General features: G+C 41.1%; 1 non-coding gene across 1 annotated transcript; it reads left to right on the forward strand.

Moving 5' to 3' along the window:
• The first annotated feature begins 6,636 nt into the window (after positions 1-6,636).
• Positions 6,637-6,710, forward strand: Trnai-aau. Its single transcript has one exon. It is a non-coding gene; the product is annotated as a tRNA-Ile (tRNA).
• The last annotated feature ends 10,717 nt before the right edge of the window (positions 6,711-17,427 follow it).

Consider the following 17,427-nt stretch of genomic DNA (forward strand, 5'->3'; position numbering starts at 1 on the left):
AACTAATAATATTCCCACATAAACCAAAAGCTCTTTATTTGAAACCTTCAAGTAGACATGTTGTCACGATGAGAGGGGTTCCAATAAATTGGTCAGATGAAGTTAAGTATCTTGGGCTCATGCTAGATAAGAATTTAACTTTCAAAAATCACATTGAGGGCATTCAAGCCAAATGTAACAAATATGTAAAATGTCTCTATCCCCTTATTAATAGAAAATCAAAACTTTATCTCAAGAACAAGGTGCAGGTGCAGGTGAAATCAACACACCTGTAAAAAAACTGAACTGCTACGGCAAATGAAATGTAATATGTTGTTAACAAAATGTTAATAAAATCTTAAGTTTGTTTTATCAAATTAGGATGATAGTGTTGTCTAATAACACAGAACACCTAGATATAATAAATGACTGCATACTTAGAATAAAACACAGAATTCGGTAAAATAAATCACAGATTCTGAACTGTTATATACACTTTTACAGTTTTTAACAGAACTGTCAAATATTTACCGAATGTTTTGTAAAGGCGGAAAAAGTACAAAATTCTGTAAAATTTTTACATGCTGTTCGGTGAAGATGAAATATTTCACTATTAGCACCGAAAATCTGTGAAATTAATTGTCGGCCGGCCATATTGGCAACCACGGCTAGAATCAAAATTGGTGCTGTTTCCAGTGAAGAAATTAAACAGAATAAAAACAAAGCTACTATTTTAAAATGGATAATGGATTTGGATGTCCATAAGGTTGATTGATACTCGTGTAATAATTGTAGTGAATTCTCTGTTTTGGAATTCCAATAATATAACGTGTCTAAAAAAGGGAATCAAAATGTTTTATTCCGCAATTACCGTTAAGTGCTATTATTCCAATTATTTCGATGACACGTTCGCATCATTAGTTGTGTAGGTATATTCAGAATGAAGTAAACGCGTTGAAATAATTCGAATTCAATCGGTGAAATACCAATAGAATAACAAAAAAAAACCACAGCAGATCTGTAAAAAAGCACCGAACCGCCCAGTGAAACCTCCAAAAACAATCAACAATTCCACAGAAAATCTGTACAAAATCACCGAACTATTCGGTGCTTTTGACAGATGAAATTTTTCAAGATTTACAGATCGTTCGGTGATTTTTTACTTCAATAGTGAAATATTTCATCTTCACCGAACGGCATGTAAAGTTTTTACAGAATTTTGTATTTTTTCCGCCTTTACAGAACATTCGGTAAGTATTTGACAGTTCTGTTAAAAACATTAGTGTTTCACAGAAAAATCTGTAAAAGTGTATATTACAGTTCAGAATCTGTGATTTATTTTACCGAATTCTGTGTTTTATTCTAAGTGTGTGATTAGCAATGTTCGCAAGTTGAAATAAGCTTGATAAATAATTGCAGCAAACGAGATCCCCAAAAAGAGAGCGATGATAAACCCCGTTATTTTCGCTTATTTATCATTAAGGCGGTGTTTTGTTTTCCTGACATGATAAATAATTTCTGAACATCCTATAGTATTACTGCCCCCAGGCTTGATATATCAATTTCTATAGAAATTCCTTTGCGATGCAAAGATGAGGCGATTTTGCCGTTTTTCTGAGGAATAAAAACTGAGCTCAAAATTTTCAACACAGATCCTCAAGCGATTCGAGTGAGGGTGCAAAAAAATGCGAGGATTTTTTCGGGTACTCTCCCTTTCTTTTTGCAATGCTTACCTTTACTCACGCTTCAAAAGAACTCTTGAGTGTCCCGCTCGAACATCATTCAAAACGTGTTAGCCGATCAGATCGGACGTCTTTTCGGTGCTCTCTATTCGTTCTTGGCAAAGTATTAGTTTTTTCTCTCGCGTTGTCCCACGCTTCGTCACTCCCCAGTATGGGCAAACCCGGCCCCTCCGGGACGCAAAAGCGTCGAGCAGACGCCACCGTGGAAGATAACGTGAGCAAGCGCGTGCTCAAAACCAACCGGTTTGCAATCCTCGCGGAGAGTGTGGAAAAAAAGGAACGATGTCCGCCGTTCTATACCAAGGGCTTTCCGGAAGAGCTCTACTCGAAGCTGGACTACTACGTCAAGCAAGGCCTGCAAGTGACCCTCCGTCGGTGCACGGATGAGTACAAAATCACCGTTCCCTGTATCAAGCACTACCGTGCGGTGGAGACATTCCTGAACATCAACAAGATGGAATACTTCACCCACGACATGGAAGCCGACAAGCCCTTCAAGGTGATCCTTCGGGGCCTGGATGACATGGAGACTGACAAACTGGAAGCAGAGCTACAGGAAGCAGGTCTCAAGCCGGCGAAGATTTTCAAAATCAGGCGCCACGACTCCAACAAGAAGTACCGCGACCAGCTGTATCTGGTCCACTTCCCTAAGGGCTCCACGTCGCTGAAGGAACTACAGGACATGCGAGCCCTATTCTACCACGTCGTCCAGTGGGAACGATACAAACCGACCTACCGGGAAGTTACGCAGTGCTCCAACTGCTTAAACTTTGGCCATGGGGCCAAAAACTGCCACTGCAATGTTCAGCCTTAAGCTCCTTAATTGGAACGCCCGTTCTGTGGCGCAAAAACAGCCGGAAATTATTGATTTCCTGCACTCCAACGAAATCGACGTAGCGTGCCTCTCGGAGACACACCTTAAACCGCACAAGAACTTCACCCTCCCTCATCATACCATCGTCCGACTCGACCGGATAAGCCATCAGCAAGGTGGTGGCGTGGCTGTCGCAACCAGAAGAGGCCTCCAATACCGGCTGCTCCCAGACTTCCGGCTATCGTGCATCGAAGCTGTCGGCATCGAGCTGATGTCATCCGACGGCCCCATCATCATCATCGCTGCCTACCGTCCCACCCAGTGCAGAGACTCCGACGGCTTCATAGCACGCTTCAAGAGCGACATCCAGAAGCTGACCCGGCGGAAGCAACGATATATCATCGTCGGTGACCTGAATGCCCGGCACGCTCTGTGGGGCAACTCCAGGAACAACAAGAACGGCACAGTGTTGGCTGATGACCTCCAAGCCGGGCATTATGTCGTTCTCCATCTCGATTCGCCGTCTTTCTTCTCGCCGGCCGGCGTAGGATCGACCCTGGACATCGTTCTCACCAACGTTGCGGACAACTGCTCTCCCCTCCGCTCCGTGACTGACCTGTCGTCGGACCACCTCTCAGTGGTGTTCGAATTGGACCACTCAATTAATCAGTGCCAACAATCCCAGCGGCGCAACTATCATCGAGCGAACTGGCCCCAGCTGCAGCGATACACCGAGGACCGTGTTCCTGAGGACCCTCCAATGGAGGCGGCACAGAGGTTCATCCCGACGTCCCCGATGACACGTAAATTCGCAAATCTTGACGTAGAAACCAAAAGAATTATCTCCCTTATGAGTAGTAATATTCAAAAAACTAAATAAGATCATTGCCATTCGCGTGGAGAAGATCAGAAACAGGCAGTTTCAGCGAGAAATCAGGGCTTTACCCAATTACTCGAAGCCCTTCTGGCGCCTAGCAAAGGTTCTTAAAAATAAACCTAAACCCATTCCACCCCTCAGAAGTCCAGGTGATAACATAGTGCACCTAACTTCCGAGGAGAAAGCAAGTTCTCTCTCCCAGCATTTCATGGCATCGCACAATCTGGGCCGTGATATCGTTAGCCTGATGGAGGAATTCGAAAGCGTTTTCCAGCTCGCCCACTCACCATGCGATCTGCCAGACGATCAGAAAGTCACACTGGATGAGCTATCTGGTGTGATTAAATCCACCCGCAATATGAAGGCCCCGGGCTTCGACGGAGTCTTCAACGTCGTGCTGAAAAACCTAGAACCCAAAGCCCGCACACTCCTTGCCAACGTGTTCAACCGCTGTTTGGAGACTGGATACTTCCCGGCCGCCTGGATGCGATCGAAGGTAGTGCCCATCGCCAAGCCTGGAAAGGACCCTACCAGCCCAACGTGCTACCGCCCGATAAGCCTGCTCTCCGCTATCAGCAAACTTTTTGAGAGGGTGATCAACACCAGACTCCTGTCCAACACCGAGCTGAACAACATCCTCCCGGACGAACAATTTGGATTCCGGCGGGGACACTCGACGGTCCACCAACTCCAAACGGTGACGAACTCCATCGGCAGGGCGAAGGCCGTCTCAAAGACAACCGTCATGGCACTCCTTGACGTGGAGAAAGCGTTCGATAACGTGTGGCACGACAGTCTGGTCCACAAGTTGCTCCGGTATAACTACCCAGTATACCTGGTGAAGACCATCTCCGACTACCTCGATGGTAGATCATCCCAAGTCTGCATAGGCAGCACTCGAGCGGACCCATACCCGGTCACCGCTGGCGTCCCCCAGGGCAGCATTCTGGGGCCATTAATGTACAACGTGTACACGTCAGACGTCCCACCCCTGCCAGGTGGAGGTACACTGTCCCTGTTCGCCGACGACTCCGCGATCAGGTATGTTGGGCGTGTCATGCGGTCCCTCGTATCCAAACTCCAGAGCGGACTGGACACTTACATCCAATACCTTACCGACTGGAAAATACGCGTCAACGGTTCCAAAACGCAGGCCATCGTGTTCCCCCACCGCAACTCTGACCGCCTGAAACCTGTCCAAGATGTCCACTACCAAGAAGCTGGCGGTGTACAAGCAAATCGTTGCCCCTATGCTGGTGTATGGGTCCCCGGTGTGGCACGGTTGCGCAAAAACGCACAGGAAAAAAATCCAGGTACTCCAAAATAAGTACCTAAAAATGATCTGCAACCTCCCTGCAAAGACACGAACCACCGAAGTCCATCGGTTGGCCAACATTGAACCCATCGATGCGAGAATGGCCAAATTGCTGCGAGACATGAGAGAAAAGCACAAACATCAGAATTTGAAAACATCCGAATGTTATACCCATAGGTTTAGGTTTTTAAGATAGGTTTAGGATTAGTGTTAGAGAAAAATAAAAAAATAACAAATACGTACCAATGTACAAAATGTAAAACGTTATCGAACTATTGAAAACTAACTTGTAAGAACAAAATTTCAACAAAGATGAATAACTGTTGTACAGATGAAACACTTAACTTGTAAAAAATTATTGTAACAAAACCAAAAACATCTGAATAAAGAAAATTTAAAGTCAAAAAAGCCGCTCGAACGTTGTACTCCTCGGGGAGTTGTGAGAGCATTCTTTTTTGATGGAATTTTACTCTGTTGTGTTTTGTGCTGCATCTTCCTCTCCTTCCTCCCCTCCTAGAGTATGTCGTCGAACTCTGATGATGTTGAGGAGTATTATCAAGCCTGACTGCCCCTCGGGTTTGAAGCCAACCCCCCCCCCCCCATCTAAGCAGAGCTGTTTCCGAAGAAAATAAACAGAATCTCATGATGTGTTGCGTTTAAAATTGAGTTGACCCAATAATCATTTGAGAACCACTGCGTCCAAATACCTGCTTAATATTGACAGACCATTTACCGGAATTAAACCCTGACGCAGTTTGTTTCCTATTGTCAAAATCATCTCCGAACTCTGTTCGGAAGATGGGCTAAAGCAAACTTAATCAGCGAAATTGGTCCAAAGCAGAGACAACGCAGGCGAATGATGTCAGTCAAGGGCGCTCCGTTTTTCCCTTTTTGTAACTCCTTAAAATGTTCTCGTTCTCCCCCCATAGTGAAGCTTGTTTCACACCAAGGCAAAAAGTGGTCACATAAAAATATTAAAGTCATTCCCAAAACACCGCCCTTTGATGACTTTCATCTTTTAAGACAATCATCCTACCTACCTATGTAGAAAAAGATCGAACCCGAAGGAATCCTCTCTGTTTCTCTCGGTCAGAGCCCGGTCGCACAGTGGGACGAATAGAAAAAAATGGGCCACGTTCAAGGAACCACAAGCACTAAAAATTACATAAGCATTATAACAGCAACACAATACCATATTACAGCACCATTAATTATGTTTTTAAGCCTGACATGTACATGCATTAAATAAGCAGTAAATTGGCTCTATATTCGCATCATTTTGGCCGTATCGTAGAACAAATGGAATCACTGTTGATCGCGTTGATAATGGGGCAAAAATCGAAAAAGGACCGGCGCTCTCAAGCGGCTTCCCACCTTCTTACCACCGAGCAACAGGAGCGAATGAGTTGTGCTGATGAGGGGTTCATTTAACGGTTCATTAACTTTTCAATCAGGGTCCTTGGGAAGCGGGGATGGGGAGCCGGTGGTGGGCAGTGACGCAGCAAGCGATAAGACCAGCCAGGGGGATGAGCGAGCGAAACCAAACCAAATCAACGCAAAGCAGCAGCGATACGAATATAAGGGAGATGGTGCAGCAGTACCAGAAGCGGGGGCGTATGCCAGGAATCAGTTTCACCAGTTCCATGCTAAGACGTTCCAAGAAGAATGTGGGAGGTATGTCTCGGTCAAGGTGCACCAGGGCAAAATCTGGTTGTGCGATTGATGGTGGATAATTAATCAACCGCCAACGCGTGACGACGATTGAATCAGACAAAAGTGTGGGTCATCAGCAGCGCGAAGATTGAGAGGGACGGACATGGTGAAAGAAGGCTGTAACGACGGAAGTGGACGAACAAATGGCGCAGCAGGTTGTAGATTCTAAGAAAAGGGCTAGTCAGGTTAGACATCAGGCTCCATAGCTCAGTTGGTTAGAGCGTCGTGCTAATAACGCGAAGGTCGTGAGTTCGATCCTCTCTGGAGCCAGGTTTTCTTTTTGTAGTCAATATGGTTTTGTTCTACTTCGTCGTAAGCGCTACTATTCGTCGTATCAAACTTTAAATGTTCCACTACGGCGGATATTCAAACTTACCTGCAACATAGATTCATTATCCAAGTGTAATTTTATGAAAGCTGTTATGGTTTGTACACTTGTACACCAAAAATGCAATAAAACTACTGTATTTCGGTAAATAACTTCAGTTCAATTATCTACTTTGAACTTTTTCACCGAAATAGCATGGACGAACACGATTTGAGAGAAATGCTTAGCGCTCGACTAAGCCACACCACTTTCCAACACAAGTTTCTTCCCGCCCCCCGTGGGTGACTTACTTCGCCGGGCACTTATTTTCACTATGGAAAACCTTCGTATTTCTTCACTGAAGGATTTTATTCCAATCACACGCCGTAAAACTTCAATAAATCACCAAATTTTACGAAATTTCCTCAACCGCCGCGTATAATTGAGAATGTAAACAAAGTTCAATCCGTCGTACTGAGAAAAAAAAAAAAAGCTTGTGCGCATCAATGTGTGCGCGACGCTCGACGTAAAAATACGGTTCCTTTGATTGTGTTGTTTTCGCTGTACTGTGAGCAAATGCCATAATAGACCATTTCCGTCAGACCTTACCCCCTATTTTTATATTTTTATTCGAAAGACGATCGTTTTTAATGATTATTGACGTTTTCAGATCTAATTTATATGTACTCCTGATTTTATTATAAATTTTTGAAAACTAGAGAATTCACCACATTTTGAGTAGTGCGGCACAGTTGTTTCAACCCTGTGGATAAACAAAGTGGAGATTTTTCCACAACTTTCCATCTCACCCCTGCGTTGAGTGTTTGTAGACACAATGAAATGTCAAATCAAGCACACGACACGACAAAACGGACTCACAACGGTAGCAATTACCGTTTGATATCTGCTGCTTACGTCGTCAAATTGTTCCGGAACCATGTGGCCAATGGAGCATACATACTTCCCCGTTTTACTACTCAAATAGGTCTTCCCGCCCAATTGGTTAGAGTCCGCGGCTACAAAGCACAGCCATGCTTAAGGTGTCTGGGTTCGATTCCCGGTCAGGCCAGGATCTCTTCGTTATGGAAATTTCCTTGACCTCCCTGGGCATAGAGTATCATCGTACTTGCCACACGATATACGAATGCAAAAATGGCAAGTTTGGCAAAGAAAGCTCTAAGTTAATAACTATGGAAGTGCTCTTAGGACACTCCCAGTGAGGACGTAATGCCAAGAAGAAAAAGGAGAAGGTCTTCCCAAAAAATCCTCCACGACCACAGCAAATATTCCCTTCATCTTCGCGCCGGAAGACTCTGCCGTGCTCCGTGATAGTTCTCGAAAAGGGTTCTGCTCCCCGGTGGCAAATGGAAGCTGTAGGAATGAAAACAGAAGGATGCGCCAATCAAGGACCTCTTGCACTCTCGATCAGCGGCGATCTTCCGGATTTCAGCGAAATTCTTTTCGCCACCCTCAGCCAACCACGAAACCAGAAGAGAGCAGGACCATTTTCATATCCAAGCGGAGCACCACAGCAGCCACAGGCGATAGTAATGAAAAGGATACCCACCGTTGTCGTGAAAGATTCCGTAGTGCTGGATCCCTGGCTGGATCTCTTCATCAAATTAGTAGAACAATAATGATGGAAAGTGCTCGGGGAACAAATAAAAACGGGGAAATAATATTATTTGCGCGCACAGTTAATTTTAAAATGCCGGTGGTGGAACCGAAGTTAAAAACATTGACGACCAGCAGCAGCACCAAGATGGTTTCCGGGATTGTTTTGATGATTACAGCCACGGTGGAAGTGGCGCATGAAAACATAAATAAAGGTATCTGTCATGATTGACCCGAATCAGCTGATCAAATATTCACCACAACGTGGAGACAAAAATCATAGGAGAAAAAGGGGTATGATAAAAATCGGAGAGAAATAAATTGTAGGAGACCGTGGGGCATAATGTCGTGCCGCCAGTTTTTTACTGTTTTTCAATAGTTAGGGGCTTCAAAACATATGGGTTCCTTGGGAAAGTTTGTTCAATAAATTGACAGAAAGCATATAAGCCATTAAAAAATTTTCACGGAAATGGTCTATTGTACGGTCAAAAGGAATTGTGTTCATATTTTCGGGCTGAATTTTGATAACGCACAATTAATTTTAAAGGAAATTAGTATATTCCATCATGCTGAAGGAACGGAGGGAGATGCCCGTAGATCTATATATTCTAGTAAAACATTTTATTATAGCGTTGATAAGTTGTGTTTTAATCACTCAATACACACAGTGAGCCGTAAGTTGTGAGACGAATCTGGAAACTGATTGCGACGGAGTTGAAAACGGTACGACGGATTGAGAATACGGTAAGATGCATTTTCTTTGCATTATTTCCAAAACGAGATCAACATTTATCAAAATGTTATTGTACAATGCTAAAGCCGTTTTGAGAAAGAACTGTTTGGCATCGGTTTGTATCAGCATCATTCACTGCAATACTGGGAAAATTGCAGTTCTCACTGATCAATGCTTAATACGATGGATACTAGCACATCACCCTATTAAAATTATTTGATTAACCTACAGTCAACTCTCCTTAACTTGTTATTAAAGGGACCATCGAGTTAGAGAGGTATTGAGTCACAGAACACAAAACTAGTGCAACTGCGATCCAAGGGACCATTGAGTTAGCTATGAAAACAAACATTTATGATTCAATACCTAACTCGATTTCGGGATACGGAATTTCGAGTAAGGGAGAGTTGTCATTCATGAGAAATGAAAAAAATAAAAATTGTCTCACGTAATTATTGGACAGCCCCCCTAATTAGTTCGTAAAACAAAGTTAGGTCCGTTAGTAAAGATTGGACTCGGAAAAATGCGACACTATGTTTTGGATGTAACTTATTTATCGCGTGGGTAAAAATAATGAAATTTTGGATAATACTAGTTTAGAGTGTAATGTTTATGTGTGCAAAATCGCGATCTGTCAATCTGTCAATCTGTCGATGCATTCGAAACAAGAAGAGCTACGCCAGCAAATCTTGGACGCGGTGATCGATAATCCTGGTCAGTCGCACAGATCGATCGGCAAAAAGCTTGGAATCCACCATTCCACCGTGCCCCACGATGTGAAGATGTTCCAGGAGACGAAGACCATCGAGCGGCGCGAATACCCACAGAAGGCGCGGAAAATAAGGCAATACTTTAAGAATAACCCGAACCTTTCCACCCGATACGTGGCCAAAAAGGTCAATTCGTCGAAGTAGTTCATCCAGCAGACCATGAAGCGGGCTGGGCTACGTGTTTTTAACGTCAGGAAGGCGCCAAACCGGACTGACAAGCAAAACACGGTGGCCAAATTGCGTGCGCAGAAGCTGTACCGTGAGTGGCTGATCAAGCCAGCCTATCTCGTCATGGGATAACGAGACACATCAAGGCGGACACCAAACAAATCCACGGTCTCGAGTTTTTTTTGTCGATACGTCCCGCATAAAGGTTCCGGAAGAGCCCGGAAGAGAAAGGTGGACAAATTCGCGAAGAAGTACCTGTTGTGGCAGGCGATCTTGTTCTTCAGAAGCATCATCAATACGAAGCTTGCTCGAAAACCAAGTGACTTTTGGAGCAGCAATTACCTATCCAGATGAAGGATATAAAGGGAACTGAAATCAATAGAATTTTAGGTTTAAAGTACGTCTTAACGGAAGTACGAACTTTGTATGAAAAATTACCGACGCCCTCATTAATTTAACTTAGTGTCAGAAATTGATGAATTATTATTAATTATTTTAAAGTTCTACCTTTAGTAGAAAAGTGAAGGATACCAACATAGAATTCGGTCATGAAAATAAAATTAAAATGAAAAATGAAATTTTTTTGTTATGCGAAAAGTAATGTTTAACTTCGAAGAACAGCCTTTCTTAGGAGTTTTTTTTTATACAATTATTTGGTTCTTTAACCAGCAGTGTTGACAGGCTCACTCTCAAATCTCAATCAACGAGCTTAGAACGTTAGAATGTCAGAAAGGATTACTTCTACTAGACTAACAAGATACCATAGCTTTGTGTGAGAAAATTGTGGAAATACGAGACAAGAGTCAAACAGATAAGTCAACTCATCATTGGCGTAGCTAATTGCATAGTTAGTTATTTTATCTGCATCGCTGCACATCAGTGATATAAATACATTTCTATTTTCATAACGGAAAATATTCCTTCTTTGTCTAATGTAAAAAAAGTCCTTCGAAAGTTCTTCAACAAACATTCCAGGTATTCAACCATGTGTTTTCAAGAAAATTCCCACAGGGATTTCTTCATGAAATATTTCCGTACTTTTTCATTGCTTTCTCCGAGAACTCCTTTACCAGTGTTCACTGAGTTCTTCCTAGGATTCCCAAGAAAAATAATTTCCGAGATTAGAAGTTATTGTTCAATACATATGTCTTGAAGTTTCTTTAGGTTTTCTGAGCTTACCAAAAAAATATATCGGAGGAACTCCACCGAGAATGCTATAGAAATTCTTTTAAACATTTCTCCAGAAAGGTTCTCTACGCACTTATTTCATATACAGTCGAAGCTCGTTATAACGACAACTTTTATTGCGGCAAAAGCTCTCTATAACGACATTTTTCGATCCCTTGAAGTATTTTTCAGTGTTACGATCATTCTCTTTAACGACTTTTCTTTATTACGACGGTCCCTAGCAATGACATTTTAACAAGCTTCTGTAAATTGCAATTGATAGTTTAAAATATCATCCAGTTGTTCAATTATAATTTATTCAGGATTTTTTTTGAATAACTGAGGATTTGAGCCAAGAAATTCTCACCCCATTTATCAACTTTACCTTCGAAGCTCTTCTAAAGTTTCTCTTCAGATTCCTTTAACAAATATTTCAGAAAATCCTACGGAAATGCTTCAAAGATAACTTGAAAAAATCGCAGCAAAAATATCAAATTACCGTGAAGGCCCCATACTCTGCGCAGTTAAGGCTTTTCAAATTTCAAACAGCTGTAATCAATTGAAAACTAAACACAATAGTCTGAAATTTTGGGAGCAAATACCTATTGATCTTATGTATAAGGAAAAAATATAAAAGCTTCACTAAGTAATGATTTTTATTGCAAATTTTTATTTTTTCTTAAGGGTGTCCGTGTTCCTAACTCTGCGCACTCATTTTTGCAATGCTCCTTATTCTGCGCATTTAGGTTCCTAACTCTGCGCACTCGATAAATTCTTTATAACAGTTAAAGTATTTTACTAAAAGCATAACCAGCAGTTGAACTCTGAATTAATCTTCATTTTCTTACTTTATCCGGCATTACGTCCCTAGTGGAGCGTGGAATGTTTCTAACATTAAGTGAATTTTATCTTTAATTCAATCCATGATAATTACTGTTAATGAATGCCATCAAGGGATGGTACACAAATTATGTCACGCTAAATTTCAACTTTTTCGACCCCCTCCCCCCCCTTTGTCACACTTTTTGTATGGGTTCTCCGAAAATTTTGTAAGGCTTGTCACGCTTGGCTTGACCCCCTCCCACCCCCTCGGAGCGTGACATAATTTGTGCATGATTTGTGATCCAACTTTCGATCGAATCCATGGCCCATTTGATTTTGCTAGCGTAAACGAGAATGCGAAATTTTCGATCATTAGCGCATTCGAACGTAAACAAGAATGAGGGTGTATATGATTTCCAAAACATGTAATTAACTTAGTTTTCTAAAATCTAAACCAACATACAAAAAGGGTACAAACTACGTCTTTTTTTCGTTCACCCTAGGCGTGTAAAGGAAAATTAGCTTGAACTGTTTATGTATTCTCACTAGAAAATATAAAAACCAAATTTTCTTTGGTTCGGTTCGGGTCCGATTAATGAACGATTCCTATTGCAGATCAATAACAGTACTTTATGGGCGTTTCTATATAGCAAATACGATTAAACCTCGATGTTCCATTACTCGATATTAACTCATGGAACTATACAAAAAATCTAAATTATTAAATAATTAAAATGTTTATTGCATAGTTAGGGAGCATTCAAAAATTACGTCCATCATTGAGGGGAGGAAGAGTCTATGAAAATGTGACAATGCATGCATTAGGTACTGTAAAAAAATCGCGACAGGGATTGAGGGGACAGAATGTAGAAATCCTTAAAATATGATGGACGTCATTTTTTAATCTTCCCTTACGATGATGGTCCCCTCAACCATTTTCCAAAGCATTTCTATTCCATATCACGATGGTGTCGACAAGTCGATGGTTCCCTTCAATATCGACCTCTGGAGGGTAGATTGTTTGTTGAAAATAACGTTTTATAACTGCTGCGCATAGTAAGGAACATAGTTGAAAAATGGTTCCTTACTATGCGCACTTAAGAAGAATAAGAAAATGAATAAAAAAAAAAGTTGCACTTTACCAGTGATGATTGCTCGATAAATAAACTAGTGCCTACGTACTAAAAATCTGAAATATATTATCTTTAATTTGCTTCAAATGACTTAAGTGATGAGGTACTCCCTTAGCACTTTTGCTAACGGGCAGTCAATTTGGACGTTTTTCAATATTTTTAAAGCTATTTTATTTTTTATTAAAGTAATAAACGTAAATTTGTCAAGAAAGTTCTTCGCGTACTTTTTTATTACTATTGTAGCAATATATGAAAAAAAATTGTAAACAAAAATTTAAGTATTTTACCAGATTTTGGTGGATTTTGGTAAAAGTGCGCAGAGTTAGGAGCTGCGCAGAGTTAGGGGCCCTCACGGTATTCTTTCAGATATTCCTCCTAATATTCCATAAGGATTCCTCCTAATATTCCATAAGATTTTAAAGCAATTAAAGAGGATTCTATTGGAAAAAGGCTCTTAGAGTTCTCAGAGAAGTATCCGCAGATCTATCTGAATTTTTTCTCAGAAAATTTTCTTTAGATTTTAAATTTGATGTCGCTTTCCGCACTCCTTCAAAACTCTCCTATACAGTTCCATGCGGAATATATTCAAAAGTTCTTTCAAAAATTTCTCCGTGAAAATACTCCTTGGAATATGAAACGATTTTTAAACGAAGTTCCTCAAGGAAGCGTCGTGCTAAGGAAGATGAAACAATAAAATATTGAAGCAGGAAGAAACAACAGATAGGCAAGCACCTTACAAATTTCTTGATGTATATCTTAATAATTTTATTTGGTCGGCGTTAAGTCAGAGTGGACCAAGTGACATTTTTAATATTTTGAGTAAAATTGGTTTAAAGTCTAACGCTCTGTAATTTTTGAAGTCGTTTAAATTTTGGTTCAATATTTCTACACGCCTTTATGTTACTTTCAAACAATAAAATGTGAAGTGAGAATCATGAAAAATCATAATCCAAACCTCTAATAGAACGGTTTTTTGATGGACTATGTGTACTTGGTCCACTCTGACTGAACTAAAGACCACCGTTCAGTGAGTTGGTTCACTCTGACTGAACAATTTCTAGGATTTAACAATAACAATCATTTAATGCTTGCATGGTCAAATTGGGTGCATATCTCTAAGATAAACAGATTATCGAGACCCTTCGACACGAGTATCGTGAATTCCTAAATAATCCATATAGTAAATACCAAAATCAGTGACATTACGATAGCTTGAAAATGAAGGTTTCCCAGGGACAGGGCATTGAAGACCAGAAATATTCAAATATGCGTTCAGTCAGAGTGGACCAAGTGAAAATATTGAGTACCGACCAAAATATGCTGGCCCAATAAGCGGGTCCTAGGACATGCCATACATACACCATAGGACTACCATAAACTTCTATCGGACTCTTAAATTGACTCAAAAACTGCAGTAATCTATCATTTTATTGCTTTTCAACACTTGGTCCGCTCTGTCTGCACAGAATTTGTTGCAATTTCTGACCACCCATCCGAATATGGTAAATGGTCAAAAATCAAATTCAAATGCATCGAATTAAGCAATATTTATAAATTTCTATTGATGGATAAGTAGAAGAATGATTCGATGTCGAAAAATCAGACAAATCTCCTGAAATGTTTTTCATTTCCTCACATTCCTCAGCGCGCTGATCATTTTCGCTGTTATGGTTATAAGCACTTGGTCCATTCTGACTGCACACTTTATCGATTTTTGTTGATCATCCAAAGTAAATTTATTACATATCTCTCGCAGGTTACAGCATTCTTCAAATCTGATCAAAGTGTAACGGAGGTAAGTTAATTTCGCATCTAATGAGGAAATAATCCAATTTTTCCAAGTTTTGTACTTGGTCCCCTCTGACTTAACGCCGACCATTTGTCCTTCTAAATTATTTTACAAAAATGTTTGTACACAGACTCCGCTGTGCTGATTAAAGCGAAGTATGCACTTCAACAGAAAAGTAATCGCCTATCTCGATGCGTGGGAAATTTTTTGCAAGAAATGCTCAAGAAACGCATTTTCCTTTGATCACAGTACGCAGTTGAAAAGAAATGTCATTTCAAATGGAGCTCACTGTTGGAAATTTCTTGACCATTTCTTGTGCAGAAATTTTTACTTTTCTTGAGCGGAACAGCATACCTAGCTTAATGAAGCAAAACTATTACTGGGGCTTTTAAACAAAATGTATCTGAAGATTCGAAGGCAAGAAACATTTTGAAACACATTTCGTAGACAACTACGGTATATAATCCGGGGATTTGAAACAGAATTAAAAAAAAAACATCGAATCATTTTTGACAAAAATGGTGATGTATTTATAAAATATTTCTCACCGAAAAACATCAATAAAATAGATAGATATAAATGTGGTCAAACCAACGGGGGTACCCGGTATTCAAAAATCGTGTCACATACGCATTCCTAATGGACCAATGCACGAGTTCACTAATTTGACGTTTGAGCAGTGCCAAATTCATTCGTTACCATGGTCACGTAAAAAACACGGCACCGCTCAAACGTCAAATAGTGAACTCGTGCATTGGTCCATTACAATCAGGCTAATTGAGGTACTAAAACAATGATCAGCATCAACAGAAAAAATAAACGCGAGCGAAAAGTTTTGACGTCCGTATTTACTCGCTGGTTACAACAATCCATTACAACAATATTAAACAATAAGTAATTGCGCTAGTAGAACTGTTGATATATGTTCTCATAAGAAAACCGTGATGCCTAAAGCTCATAGTATGAACTTCATCTTGATAGCCAAAACGGCATAGCTCAAAAACAGTGCGTCGGATAAGACAAGACTAGCCCAGTCTCCCTGTTTAGCCTTTCATCCGATTCCTTTCAACGAATCACCCCTCGACCGCGGCCGATACCGAATTTTAATTAAATTACAATTAAAATTGTTTACGAATCCAATATCTAGCGCCGAACACGTGCCACGGCTCATCGGCCCTTTCAATACCGCATGAAAAGCGATAGCAGCCGTCGGTTCCGGATTTTTATGAATCTCATCGTTTCTCACGCCCCCTTACTAATCCCTACCCTCCCTCCCTCCGACCTGCATCAAATGCCATCCAAATGTAATTACCCAGTCCCTTCCGAAGAACTCCAGGCAGTCGCCATATTACCTAGGTATTGTCGGGGCAGAGAATAAAAGTTAGAAATTTAATAAATTCCTTACGCGCGCACCTTGCCCAAAACTTTGGCGTTGCGTGGCGTAGCCGTAATACAAAAGGAAGGGATTACACGTCACCCGCTTTGACAGATTGGTTTGACACGTCGTCTCGGTTGTTGTTTCACGGAAAAGAATCTGGAAATATGGAGAGGGGGACACGGTCGGTCCAAAAACGAGCTGAGGTAGGACAAACAAACAGGCAATTACGTAACAATCAACGGTGACAGTGGTTAATGTTTCCGAAATCTAATTAGAATGACGGCTGTCTGTCTTTCGGGACGATGAAGATGGTCTTGGATGAATGGTTTTGCTTGATGATGTTTGAAAAAAAAAGGAAAATTATGGCCATTTGCCTTTGTGAACACTGAGCAGAGTTGGGATATGACAGTTTATTCAGGTACACCGAGGCAAGATGAAATGCAAAGTTTTGAACATGTTTTCAATGAATGAAAAAGTTTCTCTAGGAGATCCATCAGACACTCATGTAGAAGTTTCTCTGGAAGTTTCTTCAGAACTTTCTCCCAAGCTTGATGGAGTTCTCCGAAAGCTCTTGTAGAAGTTCCTCCTGAAGCTCGTGTAGGTTTTCCACCAAAGTTCTGGTTTGAGTTTCTCCGGTAGTTTCTGTAAGAGTTTCTTTAGAAGTTCATGTAGGATTTCCTTCGGAAGTTCCTATAGCACTTCATCAGAAAGTTCCTTAAGCATTTCTTCCGGAAGTTCCTTTTGGAGTTTTTAAGAACCGGAAATTACCTTAGGAGTTTCTTTTGAGAGAGTTTTTTGTTGAAATTGCTATAAAATGTATCCCAAAACATCCTCCGAAATCTTCCAGAGGATCCTCTGGATGTTTTCCGGCTAGTTCTACAGATGTTCATTCGGAAGTGCCTATAGGATTTCTTCTGTAGGTTCCATGAATTCCTCCACAAGCTCCTCTGCCTCCAGAAGTTTCCCAAGAAATTCCTCCAGAAGATTCTGTAGTAGTGCCTCCTTATGTTCCTGTACGAGTTCCTCTGGAATCTGTTGTAGAAGTTCCTTTTGAAGTTCGTGTAGGTTTTCCACCGAAAGTTCCGGTTTGTGTTTCTCCGGTAGTT

The sequence above is a fragment of the Aedes aegypti genome, chromosome 3 (genome assembly GCF_002204515.2).
Source record: "Aedes aegypti strain LVP_AGWG chromosome 3, AaegL5.0 Primary Assembly, whole genome shotgun sequence".
In the NCBI taxonomy this organism is placed as follows: domain Eukaryota; kingdom Metazoa; phylum Arthropoda; class Insecta; order Diptera; family Culicidae; genus Aedes; species Aedes aegypti.